General features: G+C 44.5%; 1 protein-coding gene across 2 annotated transcripts in view; it reads left to right on the top strand.

Annotated features, from left to right (window-relative positions):
• The first annotated feature begins 201 nt into the window (after positions 1-201).
• Positions 202-16,789, top strand: part of LOC121616985 (T-lymphoma invasion and metastasis-inducing protein 1-like) — a 55,059-nt gene continuing 38,471 nt past the window's right edge. For both annotated transcript variants that reach the window (XM_041951924.1, XM_041951923.1), the window contains exons 1-2: positions 202-420; positions 16,482-16,587. The gene's annotated coding sequence lies outside the window, so the exon portion shown is untranslated. The remainder of the gene's footprint in view (positions 421-16,481; positions 16,588-16,789) is intronic.

Here is a 16,789-nt window from a genome sequence, read left to right as displayed (position 1 = left end):
ACATGCTGGCAGTCAATTGGCAAACCAGGGGAGGTGAAATTGGAGAGAGAGAGAGAGGGAGAGGGAGCGGAGATGAGAGAGGGAAGGAGGAGGAGGGCAGGGTGAGAGCATGCAGGAGAGAAGGGGAGAACCAGAGAAAAGAGGGCGGGCTCAGACTCAGGCAGCGCACACACACCCTCTCCTCAGCCTTCAGTCTGGTCTAGGCGTGCAAGAGGCAGCATGTGTGAGTATGTGCTGTAACGTGTGTGTGTGTGTGTAGAGTCCAACGCTGCGCCGGAGTCTGGGAGAGACCTCTCTCACTGATGCAAGGATTCCCCTGTTCGCTCCCGGAGAGGACACGTGCTGACTGTGTTTTAACCACCACAGGGAATTAACTGCTCCACACACACACGCAGGAAACACCGGGAGCTGAAGTTAAAGGTAAAGAAATTCTCAATTTTGAGGATGTTTCGGGAGATTTGTGAGTGACAGAGACAGAGAGATGGAGTTGCTTGGGTGTTTTAAAGATAACTGGCTTCACGCTGTTTGTGTTTTATGATTTGTTAACCATTTGGATGACTGTTAATGGTTTGTGTAAGAAGGACAATAGGAGGTGAAGTTCCAAGAGTACAAGCTTTTTGTTGTACATGGTCCTTATAGATGTGTTTGTGTGTGTTAATGTCTGTATACCAATGTGTTTGTAAGCTGCCATGCTTTCTTACACAATGTGTCTGTGTGTGAGTGTGGTTTCTCTCCTCCTACAGTATACTACTGTTTGGTGGTGACTCTTTTCTCTTGATGGGTCTCTCTATCTCTGTCTCACGCAGACACACTCTCTCTCTCACACACACAAACATTCATACATTACTATAAATGAAAGAGAAGTGCAAGAAACAAAGCCTTTCACACATTATGTTCAAATAGCCATCCTTTATAGGCCGTTAAGTGTGAGTGTGTGTGTGTGTTGATGAAAGGAGTTTATCAATCATTAATGCTCTCACTGGGACATTGCCTAGTTTCTCGCTGGAGGTAATGTGGCGATAACAAAATACCTTAACAGCCCTCCAGGCTGGCACCACCTGACATTTCCCTGCCATTTAACAGACTGCACAGCTCAAAGGGCAAACACGGCAATGCATGTTAGTAGCAGTGTGTGCGTTTAATTGTGTGCTTTTACGTAAGAATTACAGGGGGGGTAAAATTACACGAGATAAAGTAAGATATCAAAGATGACTCACAATGTGCTTAAAGTAATTATTACTTGTTGGAGAGCTGCAGCTTCGTGCTCAAAATTTCTGGTTATGCCATCAAAGGTTCACAATGAATGAAATGAAGAAAGAGGGATCGTACACTAACAGATCTGGATCTGATAAAGACATTAGCCTACTTTGTCGGTGTGTGTGTATGCGCTGTGTTGTGTGGAAATATTAATAGAGTATGGGAGAGGAGAAACGGCTGAAGAGCAGAATAGAGACTAGACAGACAAAGAGGGAGACCTACTGTAAGAGCTACTGAAAGTCTTGAGGGAACAGCAGTTAAAGGCAGTGTAGAACTAAAGACTTGGCAGAGAGCGACAGAGTAAGAGAGGGAGGGTAAGAGACAAGCTGCAAGTTAAAGCAGACGAGTCTGCAAATGTGCACTTTTACCTCATAATGAATACTTCAGACGTATTTACCATCTGTCACTCAAGTGTGTGTGTGTGTGTTAGTGGATGTGTTAGGTCTCAGCTGTGCAGAGGGTCATCTTTAGGCATCCAGACAGCCAAAGAATTACGAGGGGTGAAAGGGCATTGAGGCTCTGCTGTCCTTTCTCCTCCCTCACTTTCAAGAAAGGGAAAAAAACACTCTTTTTGGGTATTTGGTTTGGTCTATTAAGAAAAGCCAGGACGCATCAAATGAAATATAGTGAAAATAAGACAACATGAGAAGTAGTTTAGATTTGTGGGCCATTTTGTTATTAATTCTTTCATTTGTATGGCTTCATAGTGCTGCGGTTTTTAACAAGCCAATCAAACATGACAAGAAGTCAAAAACACCTGCACCTCTCATTCACACACCTACGGCAGTGAGCTACCATGCAAGCATCTGGCATCAACCATCAGGAGGAATTTGGTGATCAGTGTCTCGCCCAAAGACACTTCGACAGGTGACAGGTGAAGCGCCAACCTTGTGACTAGTGAACGACACACTCTACCTCCTGACCCGCAGCTGCTGGAACTTTGTATTTTTTGTAACGTGTTACAACTTCTGTTGAATACCAATGTGCTAATGGATTTCTTTAGGACTGTTAACACTCAGATCTTTAGCAGAACCCTGATATGGTGGTAAATCATAAAAGGTGCTCAGCCTTATCGCCAAGATTTAAAATGCTATTAGATACTATTAGTGTTTGTTTTGGTTTTGAGAAGAATAAGAATTATAAACGAGTCATCGCTCTCTCTCTCTCTGTCTGTCTCTCTCTCTCTCTCTCTCTCTCTCTCTCTCTCTCTCTCTCTCTCTCTCTCTCTCTCTCTTGTTATCGTTTCTTCATGTTATCTTTGTTGCTGCAATTCACTGCTTCAGTTGCTGCCATGAGGAAGTTGAATATTGGCAGGGTGTTTTGAGGAAGTGATCCGTGAAAGGATTTATAGTGTCAGATAAAAACTGGCGTGTGTGTGTGCGCGTGTGTGTGCGCGTGTGTGTACGTACTTTTTTTTTTAAATTGACAAAGACTTTTGCGAATGCCTGGGGCTGTGAATGGGGGGGAAAGCCATTATCTCAAACACTGTTACACACTGCTCATTCAGGTTTATGTGAATGTGTGTCCATTTACTACAAGTGTGTTCTGGACAAACGAAAGTGTGTGTGTGTGTGTGTACATCCACACCACCATGTGCTCTGTCTGTGTACAGTAAGCTAATATAGTATGTGAGCGTGAAGAGGGGGATGGGGCTCTGTTAAGTGAGCCCCTGTGGGTGTGTGAGTGTGTTTGTAGTGTGTGTGTGTGTGTGTGTGTGTGTGTGTGTGTGTGTGTGTGTGTGTGTGTGTGTGTGTGTGTGTGTGTGTACACATTCTGACCCAGATTGATACACTGCTCTCATGTGAAGTCAGCTCACCTATAGCGCAGACATAGGTGTCCTTAAGAGGACATCGCATTCACCTACATTCATCCCGCTAACTCAAACCATAACCAGTACAACCTTTACCCTGACCTTAATCAAACATGCACTCCCACACACACAGTCACAGATACTCTGCGGCCTCAGTATAATCTATACTATAGATACGAATGTTTGAGTCATACTTATCCTTTGATCTGCTCATGTGAGGCATCAAATGACACATTATATAAATCGAAGCAGTAATCACCATCATCAACATGGGACTCAAGCGCGCTGTAAATACTCTCACATCTTCATCCTCTGCAGTGAATATGACTCTTCTGACCTTGTGGCAGGGCAGACGAACGCCCCCTTTATGATTACAGATACAGTACATAAGATGCAGTCTGATGAGCCTGTGGCGGGCACGATAAAGGGATGATGCAATTAACATGAAAGGGATGATCTCCCCTTTCTCTCTCATCTTTGTCCCCCTGCCTCTCTCATTTTCTAACCGTCGTTGGAAGAAGATGCTTCATCCCTCTTCCTCAGTGGTCCACTTATTTCCGCTGTTAAGCAAATATAGGGCTTATGCAGCCCCCAGTGCCCATCTCCCCACACGCAATCAAGCTGTTTAAATGTTTGTGTTCGACCGTGTGCCGGTGGGTTCTCTCTCTCTCTCTGTCTCTCTCTCTGTGTGTGTGTGTCTGACTCTCGCAATTCTCTGCCGCTGTCACTTGCAGCCCAGCAGCAGACAGATATTGTTGAAGTCTGTTTTGGGAAAACCAAGAAAACTGACAGCTGAGGGTGGAGAGACACCGAAATGTTTTTTCCTCTTCTCTGGTTTCACAGAGTGTGTCTAATTAAGGTGCCGGTTCTGTCATGGTCGCGTTCAATGGCAGGGGGAATCCCTTTGCAGTGTCGCCGATATAATTAGGCAATGGTTTCCAAGCTGGGGGTCGGGACCCCCCCTCCGAGTGGTGACGAGACAAATCTGAGGGGTTGAGAGATGATTTGCAGAACAGGGAAGCAAGAAAAAAAGCGCTTGCTACACAAAATCGCATTTACTTTCCTGATGTTCCCCCAATCTTTGTTTCTGGTGAATTAGAATAATTAAACCTCTTTAGTCCTCTAAAACTATTCATAGTCTTTGGTTGACTTGACAAAACAATGACTAAACAATGCTACAGGTGATGATGAGTCACAAGTAGACAATGTTTGATTTTAAAGCACATAAGTGAAACAGCTGGAAACCATTTTCCATATATATGTATGTGTGTATTCTCTGATCTTGGACTTTTGCATGAGCTTTAGAAAATATGAGAAATTGTGCAAGAGGCTGAATGAGTCAGTGTGAACACATAACACTGACTTGTTTGCTTATTTGTGTCCGTTTGTAATGTCACTCGTCTGGTTGAGCAGGGCTATAGGAGTTGTTAACTAGAGGGGGTGCGCAACGTCAGGTGAGGAACATTTGTTTTGTGCCAGACCCGTCAACATCAACCCCCTGATGAGAAGTAGAAGAGGATGCAAAGGGAGTGGGAGAAGCAGAAAGGGATGCCTCTAATTTGTGAGGGGGTCCAGACGGGGGAGGGGTGTCTCCGTGCTGACATGAGCTGGCATGTGCCCTCTTTCATTTCCTATCTTTTGTCTGTTCTGTGTCTGCTGATGAGTTGGGAGTTTCTTCCTTCCTTCCTTCCTCCGCTCCCTCCCTGTTTCTCTCTCTTTCGTTCTTGCCCTCTCTTTTTCTTTGTCTCTCTCTCGTTCTGTCTCCATCATCCCTCCGTCCTTCCTCTCTCGGTGTGACAGCGTTGCCATCCCTGTCGTGTCTGCCCATTATCTCTGATCAGTGTTGCGTTCCAGCCCACACATGGGCTCAGGCTGCCAGCCCATGATGTGTAAATGCATGTGTGTGTGCGTGTATGCATCTACATCTTATTTGATATACAGAAGGTTAGATCTTCATATTTTTATAGGGTGCCCTCCATTCAGAAAAGTGGCGAAAAAGACAGCAGAGAAAGGTGAATAATTTTGTTGACCGAGTGATTAGCAAACAAAGGATGTGTGCAGTGCAAACAAGCTGACTTGTGTCATTCCAAAGACTTACAATTTGAATAGCTGGTAGAGGCTGAGTTAATGTGGTTTAGTGGAAAAGGAAGCATGCTTTGAGACGAGACAGGAAACGGAACACGTTACCTGAACAGGAAGCCTTCGGAGTGAGAGAGTGGAAATGCATTTATGTGTGAAGTGCTGAGTAGGGATTTAAGGGAGGAATTACTGTGCGAGAGTGTCTTCAAACATTGTCTTTATGCTTTGTTTGCACTGGGGAGATTTGGCCTTCCTGGGATCTCCTTTTTTATCTCTGCTTGGAAATCTTTACACCCCCTACTTTGTGTGTTTTGAGTGTGTTGTTCTGTCCAAGTTTACATCCACATGACTGTAATTAAAGCAGAAGAAATGGGCCACTTGGCCATTGCCTCTCCTCTCCTCTCCTCTGCTCTCCTCTCCTCTCCTCTCCCCTTCTCTCCCCTCCTCTCCTCCATCCCCCACATTACATTAGTTGCATAAAGAGCATGTTGACCAGCGACTCAGTGCTCATCACGTAGTCACACTTCACGTTCCTGCTTGTTGACCTGGAAGTGATGCAGTGGGATTGTACAAGGCGGTCTCAAAAGCCTATGTGTGCATTTAGAAGTGTGTGCATGTGCAAATATGTGTGTGAATATGTCTGAATATGTGTGTATTCTCTGATGTGTATGGGGCGGGTTGACAAAGCGAGGATGAAGGCTTATGGGCAGAGATGCGTGGATTTTTTGGCTCTTTAGATTGAGTTTCTGTGGGGATAAAGATCCTGTGGTGAGTGCTGTATAAGGTTTCTATTAGACTGCATGTTTTTTTGTTATTGTCCTTTGCGTTAGCTTATAGAAATGTGAACGTGTGTGCATATGTGTGGTCAGGTTGCCTTTGTCCTCTGCCCTCAGGCCTGCACTCAGATGTCAGCGAGTCGTGTGGAGCTTATACAGGTCACTAATGCACTGAGAGAGGAGGGTCTATTCACCGTAGCCACTCAGAGCCCAAACAATAACCCACAGCTCGTGTCCGCACAAGAGCTCAACTCCCGGGAAATAGACCCACTGACCTAGATCCAAAGCCCATCTAGTGAAGAGACGCCACAATGCTGACATGTTGACATCCTCGTCTCAGTGGCAGTGTTGTTTTTGCCACGAGATGCCTTTTAAGCACTGGCTGAAATCCTAAAGGATAGAAACGTGATTGAACCCTTATTCGAAGCAGCCAGGGATTTAATGATAGCAAACTTTTATAACCTTTATAGTGGCTAGAGTTTACCCACGGTGGCAATAATTCCTACCCTTATAAGCAGCAGTAGAAAATGCAAGTGCCAGAAAGATACTGCTTTGAAAATGGAATAACACATAGCCTGGAGGTCATGTGTTATTTGACACAACCTCAAAAAGACCAATTAATCATCAATGAGAATAGTCATTAGTTTCAACCCTATCCTCTGAGTTTGGCTCAAGATCAATCTCTGTGTGGGAAACTGACCTAATGTGTGCTACTGTGTTGCTGAGACAGTTTGTTGTTGCTGAAATTTAAAGAACATTGATGCAACATTCTGGGCGTAGGTTGTTCCCTCAATCTGTAGCACCTTACTGTGTGCAAGCCTGTTTTTGTGTGTGTGCGTGTGCGCTTTCGATGCACAAATGAAGAAGTAGGCAGCAAGAGGGAGGGTCATTTTTCTTGTTTAAGGGCACACCAAAAAATTACACCATTTGACATGGATTGTAAATGTATAGATCTTTAAAGTGCAGACATCAGTAGCTACTATATATAATATATATATTAGCAGTTATACCGAAAGTGGTGTATCATAGGTAAGATGTATGTATTGTTTTGGTGTGCTGTGTTCTCTGTTGGCCTCAGAGGCAGAGACGCAGCGCGGCGAGCTACTGTTGGCCTGCCACATTCTTGCCGAACATTTCTTTCCCCACATCCTTCACTGCAGCACATTGTCCTCTGTCTCGTCTTGAAGGGGCTGCTTTGTTTGCAAGCACTGCTGTTGACTCAGGTGCAGGGATGTACTAAGATAACTTCCCCTTCCGCCTCCCGCTGTCTCCCTCTCCCCCTTCTTTCTGCAGTCTACCTTTGTGTTTCCGCTAACTTTTTCCTTTACACTACCTGCTTACTCACCTCTGTCAGGTTTATACTGTCATGGTTTGCCTCAGAATCTCTTTTTCGCCTTGTTACTCTTAATTTATTTTCTTCTCCCATCGTACCCACTCCGCTTTATCTTACCTGTTCTTGTGTGGCCAGTCCAAAGCCTCTCTCTTACTCCCTGGTAATGATTAGGGTAGTACTGCAAAGGTATTGCAGAGCCTCAGCAGAAATCTGAATTAATACAGTTCTTCTTTGTGTTTTATTAGCCGTCTTTGCATTACTCTAATAATTTGTAATACCAGAGGAAGTTAATACCTGCATATGGCATTGTTGCAGTATTTAAACCTTAATCACACAATCATTGTCACGCTGAATTTGGAATAAGTTATTAACATATCCAGGTTAATAGCCATTCTTTCAGTTCACTCTTGGCTAGCATGCTGCACGGTCACATTTTTTTTATTCTGTGCAGGCACCATGAAGCAGTGTCTTGGAAAAAACAGCCCCTACATTTTCTTATTAGACCCATATTTCCTATCTCACATCTACAATCGTGTGTACTCAGCTATTAAACATCTCATGTAAACCTGATTTATTGGGAAATAGAGATTACAATAAACCATGTGTGAAGAACTCAATGAAACTATGACATCAATCTGGATAATCGTAATAATGACGCTATTTGTCTGCTAGCATTTGTTCTTGTACGAACAACATAGCATGACTCACAATTATTTTCTTTAACACAAGGACAGTTTCAGTTTGTTTGATGACTAGCTATTATGTTAGTGCACATAAGTTTTAGTTTTATTATCAAAACACTTTCTTGAACTCCTTTCTCAAATGTTGTCTAACCCTGAAATGTTCAGGAACATTTCCTGCATGGGATCAAGTGTGAACGGGAAATCTGGACCACCAATTTCCCACATCAAGCCCCAGTAACGTTTCAGGGAAAATGCCAGGGTGGCTGTGTTGTGAATCCAAGCAGTGTCACTACTCGATCCATTTGTCCTGTCTGATCGGTACAGCAGGCCTGCAGTCACCCACCATCTTCCCTGATCTGCTCTCAAAACAAACCTTGCCCTGCCACAGCCCAAACCCAGTAACGTTAGCTCTGTGGGTGGAATGGCGGCACACCCTGTGGACTGCCTAGCCCAGAGACACGGCTACGATAGATGAAGAGATTGGTGTGTTTACTGGGGAACCCACAGCTCACTATCCCCTGAATCAACAAAGCCGCTGGCTGTTTGTTTCAAGAACCAAACGCAAGAAAAATGCAGACCCAACCAGAGAATACTGAATGACTAATGATTCAGACTATTAAATCATATTCCTTTAGAATTAAAGTTTCCCATTACTCGCAAATCGGTTTTCCGACATAGATCGGGCAGGGACAAGCAGTGACAGTCTAGGAAGAAGCAGGTAAAGGGTTGCGTTTGTCTGACGAAAGATGCCTTAACACGAAGTGAGCAAATTTGCATAATAAATACATTACAAGATCTTTGGACAAAAACAGCTTCTCACCCGCCATGTTTCTGAAAAGACTAAAGACGCCCTCCGCCTCTTCCGCTTACATCCAGCCATCCATTGCCATGGCGTGTCCCTCAGTGTAGCCTCATGAATAGTGAAAATCACTACGGCGCATCAAAAGTTATCGCAGTAATTTACGGAGAACTATGTGTGAAAGAGGCTTTACAGACAATCTGGTCACGTCTACACACACTAACACGGACAATAACCTCTTCAATGACTCCCTCCAGATAGTCCTCCTGCGGTCATATCGTTACTGACAACAAATCAGGCCTGTTCACATCCGCCCTACTTTGAACTGACACAGCATCTATCTCTATCAGCCCCTCAGGACCTATCAGCACCACTCCACCTCTTTACCTCTCATGTCTCCTTCCACCTCACCACACATCATTCATCTTTCTACCTGTGGCCCAACACTCGACTCCACCAGCTCCGCACCGCTCTAACAGCCTCTCATCCCCCTTTCAACACCATTATATTTTTTTCAGACCCTCTTGCCCCTCTCATCCCATTCCCCTGTCTCAGCCTCCCACCTCAATCAGTCTACCTTTGCCTAAAACCCTCTTATCCTTCTCTCTCACTCACTCATCCACCCTGTTATTTCTCTGTCCCTTCAGCCAGCACAGAGCGGAATAGGAGGTATTACCCACCAATTTGGCACCATTCACACCTGTCTGTGTCTGTCTGCAGGTGTCTGTATGTGTCTGCCTCTGACAATATGTAGTGTCAAAATCAAGTGTGTTTGAAATTGGCCTTTTTTTTTTTTACCCCAAATATAAGTTATTTGTTTCAAATACACACGTCTCACTCTAAACCTTGAAATCAATTCTATTCTCAATACTTAAAATACTTAGTGTTGAAAAGAAAAAAAACTTAAAAGGGTTAATAATGGGTAGGAGTCCCTTTATTAAGATGATATAACATCTTAACTCAATCATCTTAGGCTCTTTACAGAGGTGTGTCCCATCCCACTTCATTAGGTTATTGCCATGTCAACCAAACTCAGAGGAATTTGCCTCAGTGCAGCTGAAAGTAAACAGAAAAACAGGACAACCTGCACACATTGCAATGCAATCACAGCAAAAGAAAATCCAGCAAGACAAACAGCACAGGATTCCAGTGTGTGTCAGAGTGCAGCATTTATAAAAATAGACTATAGAGAGGTAAAGAAACTATAGAAGAAACACGATATTGTCAGAAAAGTGTTTAATTAGTATGTTAGTAAATAGTTGCTATGGTTTCTGCCTTCCTCATTGCTCCACTTTGTAGTTTTTTTGGTGATGAAATACCAAGGGAATCACTATGATATATAGATGCTTTTCAAATCAAGAATTGATCGACATGGACAGATGGAAAACACACACAATATTGGCTGCGGATGACACAGCTATCTGCTGTTTAATAAAACCCCAGATGTACAGGTCTAAAAAATGCACACACTGCGATGCCTGAGCTTCTTTCGCCATCTGCGTGCGCGTAGTCGCGTATCATTGCCTACGTGCCATTTCGAGAAATACCAATACGCTGCCACGTCCGCACAGTGCTCTTCCTCTTTTTTAATGCCTTCCTCTATCTTATGTGTACACTCCCGGCCGCTCCTCCCCCAGGCTGCGTCTTGCCCCGCAGGGTTTCTACGGTTACCAACTGAATCTGGAGCACAGTCAACGTCTCGTCCCACTCCTCCTGGATAATTAAACAACACTTCTTTACGGCTGCTCACATATTCTGGGCAGCAAATCACCACATGAATATTCAGGTGATTGGTTGTGATGACTGGGAGCCGATTGTCTGCGCAATCACTGTTTCATCAGGAAGAATGAGTGAACGTTGATTGAGAGAATCTGTCATGCAACCTGCCGTACTGTACGGCTGCACTCTATAAACAAGAGGATATCAAGTGGCACAGTAACCTACAACAGAAGATGGATTTAATTTAGGCTCACATGCCCTGATCTCCTCCTTCATCTCAGAACAAGCGAGAGAATGGAGTACTCTGATCATCTGGTGTGAAAGCCTCACATTAAAATATACATCTTGAAAGATTGTAATGGGCGGTTTAAATCTGTGGGGTTTCCTGTCTTTGAATTCATACAGGGACTCGCTGATGGCTGAGTTCGCACTCAGCAGCAGCAGCAGCAGCAACTACAGGGTGGAGCGTCAAAAGCTCCACGCACTCACTGACTCTCTCGGGCCTCCCGCTCAATGGAGGACTTGAGCTAGTAGGATTTTCTTTAAAATATGGTAATCCCTGACTGCACTGTGCTGCAGAGACAGTCAGCTGAAATCTGAGTTAAGGAGCGTACACTGTAAGCTCCTAGAAAGACGGAGGAGCGTATTTAATGAAGTTAGTGACACTTGAGGAGTAAAGTGGTGTGAATTGGCTGACACTGAATTTCACTGCCCTGCGTCTTTTTCCACTTGATCATCAGATGCCACACAGACGCTGATCCAAAATCTAAAATCTAGCAAAAATCTCATTTGGCAGATGATGTGCTGCACTGTACAGTTATCTCTGTCCCCCCATAAAGCTTGGCTCCTTCCCTCTCTGGCACATGCTTTTTAACAGGAGTGGGCAGTGAATATTCTTACCTTACTTCTATCAACAAAACCCCAAATCTTCAATCTTTGTTCTCCACTTCTCCGTTAGGAGATGACAAATAGAGGGGAAATGAATTACAATCATCTCATTTCCTCCCACTCCACTTTGTTCTGTCGTGTTTTTTTTTTTTTTTTTGCTTTGCCCTCCTCTATGGCCTCAAAATGAAAGCGCTGCTCAGGAAGGAATTATGATTTGTCTGTCACCAGCTAAAAGAAATTAACGTTTGATTTAAGTGGCAGCCGAGACTCACGCTTGCAGGCACGCTGTTTGTGCGTGTGCATGTGTGTGTTTAAGCTGAGAGAAAGGGGGGGGGGAGGATGTGGCGCGTGTCTTGTCAGATCCCGAAAGGATGAATAAGAAGCTAATCTCCCTCTCCGAGGGAATTCTACCAGTGATGTCTCAGACAGTCGCGTCTCAGAGGGACTGTGGGAGTGCAGTGGAGTGTGCGCTCCAATCTCCACAATAGGATGTTTTCAGAGCATATCTGACTGTTATCTCCACATTGGGTGGATATAGTTCCTCCTCAAATGTGAACAATGCACACACACCTAGGTGTGCACACGCAGACGTGCGCTCACGAACGAGTCCCTGCTCCTTATTTGTACAGACTGTTGAGCCTCCCTGCACCGAGTCCTGATTCACATGTTATTCACGGTGTGTTTGTTATCTTTCAAAGCAGGTTTGCTCAATGTAAACAACACGGCAGCCCCTGGTGTATGCATGCTTGTAAGTGTGTATTTCTGTAGGTGCATGCGCTGTGCAGGTGTGTGTGCAAAGTCTGGGAGCATGCTGACGCTCTGATAAGACCCCCTCCCAGATTCCCATGGTAGACTGTGTTGACTTGCTTGGAAGAAGTCTGCACCATCCACAAATTCCTTTGTTTACCCCCCAGAGTGTTAACCTCAGCGACTTCATTCCCTGCCCTGATAGCGGGGGTCCGGTAACCATTTGAGGAATGTGAAAGGTACGGGAAAAGGCCCTAAGGCAGGGGTGAATCCAGCGACTGCGTCATGTGTTTTGTGGCTTGATGTGGAGGGCGGTGTTCGTAGTTGGAGGGTGCAGAGAAAGGTCAGAGAGATCAGTCAAGCTGAGAGCTTCTCTGGTTACAGCAGCGTCTAGACTGGTCACTACTGTTACTGCTTGGACTTTTCTCATTGAGTAATCATGATAAAACACAACATTTGGGATGTCATTAGTAACATTAGTCTTGGGATTGAGCACACACAAGAGAATATTGTCCAGGATTTTTAAGTTCCCAAAAACTTTTGAGATCATAAGAGCATCCTGTCATGAACAGTTCACAAACTATATTAATCCAGTGTTAAAGTAGTGTGGGACTCAGTCTTTGTTTGTGTTGAGTAATACACCGTGACAGCTAATAGCCAAGAATAACTGCAGTAGACAAAGACTGGAACAACAGTACATTCCACAGTGAAACATACTGTACCTAATCAAAAGTCACCTGTCACCTAATGAGGCACCTTTTAAAAGCAGCAGATGACTTGCCTTATTTGTGGATAACATCCTGTTCAAATATGTTAGAGAAACTAATGTGCAACAGGTAATTTATCGTTAATAAAGACAACAGTTTTAAAAAAAAGTTACGCATATTCCAGGAGCCATCATCTCTATTCTGCTCTTGTGCAAATTAAAGCCGTTTACCTCAGCGGCGTATTGTTAAATCAAGCACAGTTACGATGGAGTTGTTGTCTTGATGTTGTTTATGATGGCGCCTGTAGCCAAGGTGCTGACGTGATTTCATCATTTCATTCAGCAGCCGCTCCAGCACGCGGTCTAGACTGCGACATGCTTTAAAAAAAAAAAAAAGCAACGAGGCAGGTTTTGTTTGGCTTCAATCACAGCACAGCGCTGTACAGTAGTGCACATCCACGTCATGGGTGGTTTGAATCTGGAGAGCGGAGCCGTGTGTCATGTAGGGCGGAGCTGGGAGACAGGTGCAGAGATGAAAAGATTGGCGGGGGGGGGGAAGTAGGGTGTGCCTGCTCCATGGCTGTTCTGACAGGCCTTTGGTATTTTTCCAAAGAGTGCGGGAGCATGTGTGTGAGCCAGAAAACCTGCTCACATTTCTCATGGGATTGTGCAGGTGTGTGTGACTGAAAGCATGTCTTACCTTTATACTATTGTACTGTAGTTGCATGCCACAGAATGCTACCTGCTTGTGTGTGTTTGGTGACTGGTGATGATAGGTGTTGAGCGTCTTTCTATCGCAACCGCGGCAATGTGAGTGTGACAGTTCCAGTTGTTGCGCTGTGTGACAGAATAGTTAAGGCACATCCAGTCCCAGTGCGATGCTCAGCCCTGTCTCCGTCTCTCTCTGAGTGTGTGTCCATTACACTCAGAAAGATGAGCTTTCCACTCTGTGCTTGGAAAACCGCAGATCTTCTATTTAAACATGTTGTTAGTGATAAATTCAGCGAATAAAAATCAAATATAGAGATTAGAATGAAGCGAAGGGAGTTGAATATTTATCGCGCTGTGTTTTTGGTAAAACATTTAACCAACATGGTATTTTGTTTCCGCCAACGTCGTTCTTTGTCCCCTCTCAGTGTGTGTGTGTGTGTGTCTGTGAGTGGGCACGTCTGCATGGTAATGATGCTTTGGCTGCTGTTGCGCAGGCCATTGTGTTAATACACTCTCTCAATGTGTTAATATACTGCGAGAACGAGAACGGTAGACTGAGAGAAAGAGAGCGAATAATTATGTTTCCCCTTTTGTCTCGGCTCCCTCAATTAAGCCTGAAGAGAGGCAGCCAGAGCACATGTCTACTTATCCACTTAAAGCTCAGCAACAATAGGACCCCCCCACCATGTCTCTCTATCTCTCCCTCCTCTCTCGTTCTCTGCATCTCTTCCTCCCATCACTTTTCCATATCAAACTTCTATTCATAGCACCATTCCCCAAAATGCTCTTTCTCTCCTTCCCCTTCTGTGTCTGCACCAAACCTCGGCGCCCTCCCCTCCATATGTGTTCGCCTCCAGCCTCGCCTCACCTCTCAGCTCTACGCGGGTTTAGCAGAGAGACCCCCCCACCCCCACCCCCCTCTCCTCGTTACCCTTCTCCCTCCTCCGTGCTCTGCTGCAGGGCACAGGGAGAGGAAAAACGAAGAGACTAAACATTTTAGACTGTACACTGCCAGAGGAAAGGCAGCGATTTGATGTCCCCTGTGTTGTGTCAGACAGGATTGTTTTGTTTGTTTGGCCTACGTGCTTTTCACCTCCGCCACAATGAACTCAGACGGATACACATATAGATGAAGTGTATGGCAATGTACGGTCAAAGTAGCCAAGAGTTCTCATTAGTAAAACTGCATTTCTTGAAGTATGTTGGCAGCATGTTTTTCATGAATGGGTTATTTTTCTTTCCATGCAGCCACTATGTATGCACTATCAACCTATAAATCATTTTACGCATTAAGTCCTTTGTTTGTTGTCTGATTCCAGATTTGAAAAGCAAGCCGAGCTAGATCCAGAATAAATATCGAGCACCTATCAAGCATTCTTTGTGCATTGCACTATGCGTGTTCCTGTTTGTTTTGGGGGTGGCCAGCATGTGGGCCGGGATAAGTCTCATCAGGCCGGATGGGATGGAGGAGGGATGAGAAATAAAGGGTAGAGCGAGAGGTGGAGGAGAAGCATCAGGGTCAAGTTTAGCTTATGTAACCGCTTCCCACAGCTGGGGGAAAAAATGCACTGCATTGGCTAAGTTTAAATTCATGAACACACATGCTGGCATGAAGCAATGTCAGAGCTGAAATGTGAAACAAAACACTGTGTATAGTTTCCATGCATTTGCTCAGCAGTTACCTTCACTTCTCTTATTGTCCTCTCTACTTCTCTATTTCTGAACTCTCATTTCTGCGTCTTTTCCAGGAGCTGTAACATGGTTGACTTTTTTTCTGCCCCAGAGAATAAACAAATTGACAGTGTTATCTGATTATAATCAATAACAAAAGCAGCAGCTGCAGTCAAAGATTAGGCCTGGGGGAACGACTTCCGCTTCTTTTGCATTCTGGAAAAAAATAAAGAAATGCAAGTTAAAATATTTCAGCAGATGTGAAGGATCTCATTTTTTACGTGACAGTGAAATGCTTTATCCTCCATTATGCTCCTGCTTACAGGCTTATCAGAACACAAACAAATCTGACAATAGTGTTTGCAGCATTGAGGGCAGCAGTCAGCTGAGGCTGCTGGGGGCCGACACAAACCGACCGAGAAGGATCACTTCTCACTTGTATCTGCTTTGCTTTACGTACAAACAGCATTTTTGTCTAGTGGTAAACTGAAATATGTGCACAACTGCACACAAGCAAGCATGCTTGTGCTTGCATACCTTCACACTATACATAGCACATTATGGAAATCATGGTCTACTCTAAGCAGCTCAGGGCTGGTATTAGGGAAAATTAGGTCGTGTTGGCATGGATCATTTAATTGAGTCTTAAGCAGAAAATCACACTCCGTAGCTGCTTTCATCTTCTGTCATTTCACAAACTGTGTGTGTGTATGTGTGGGTGGGTGTGTGTGTGTGTGGGGGGGGTGCGTGTGCGTGCCCATCTCTTTGTCTGCAGGGAAACAAGGGGTGTTTTCCCAAAATGTTCTGCGCACATGCCTGTACATGCCTGCGTGGTTTTGGGTAGGCAATGACTTTCAGGGTGCAGTTAAAAGAAATTGTGGTTGTTTGTGAGTTTTTCTCCCCCCGCAGGCTCAGACAATACCTCTGCGCTTTGTTTCTGATGATCTGTGATTTTGTATATGTGTGTTTCTTGTTTGTGTGCTGTTTTTTTTTTTTTTTACTTGCCTCGTTGCATTATCTTAACTCCAGGCTTACTGACCACCATGTCCTTTATTCTCTTTCATCCTGCATGCCGTCTCTTATCCTATAGACTCCCTCTCTAGAGTGTTTCACAGCTTTCCTTTCAACTCGACTTCACCCGCTTTATGTGACGTACCTGGCAGATTCTCTGCAGTAGTTTTTAGAAGCACCTTCCCGTCCTCGTCTTCTTTCTCCTCCTCCTCTCTGCGTTTGACACATCGGGTCACTTTGAAGTTGCGCGAGCTCCACTGAAACACTCCTCTCTCTTCCTGTTCCTCTCAGGGCAACCTGACACCACCGTTTGAGGATGTGTGGAGGATCATGCGGTCGGCGAAAGACGTCCCCGCACTGATGTGGAGAAGCTGGTGATGCGGCTGCTTAACAACAGGTATCGTTGGTCTCATATCACTGCAAAAATCTCCAAAAGTAGTTCAATTTTTTTATTAAATTGCAGTCTATTTGAATGTTTTTACTTTAGTCACATCATAAAGAAACAATTAACAATAAAGGAAGATTCTTAGAGGATTTGATTCTCAATACTGGACTCAATTATTTGTGAAAGCAGATTTTTTGACTTGTTAGAAGAGATT

The sequence above is a fragment of the Chelmon rostratus genome, chromosome 14 (assembly GCF_017976325.1).
Source record: "Chelmon rostratus isolate fCheRos1 chromosome 14, fCheRos1.pri, whole genome shotgun sequence".
Classification (NCBI taxonomy): Eukaryota; Metazoa; Chordata; class Actinopteri; order Chaetodontiformes; family Chaetodontidae; genus Chelmon; species Chelmon rostratus.
This window is presented reverse-complemented; position numbering and strand designations above follow the sequence as displayed.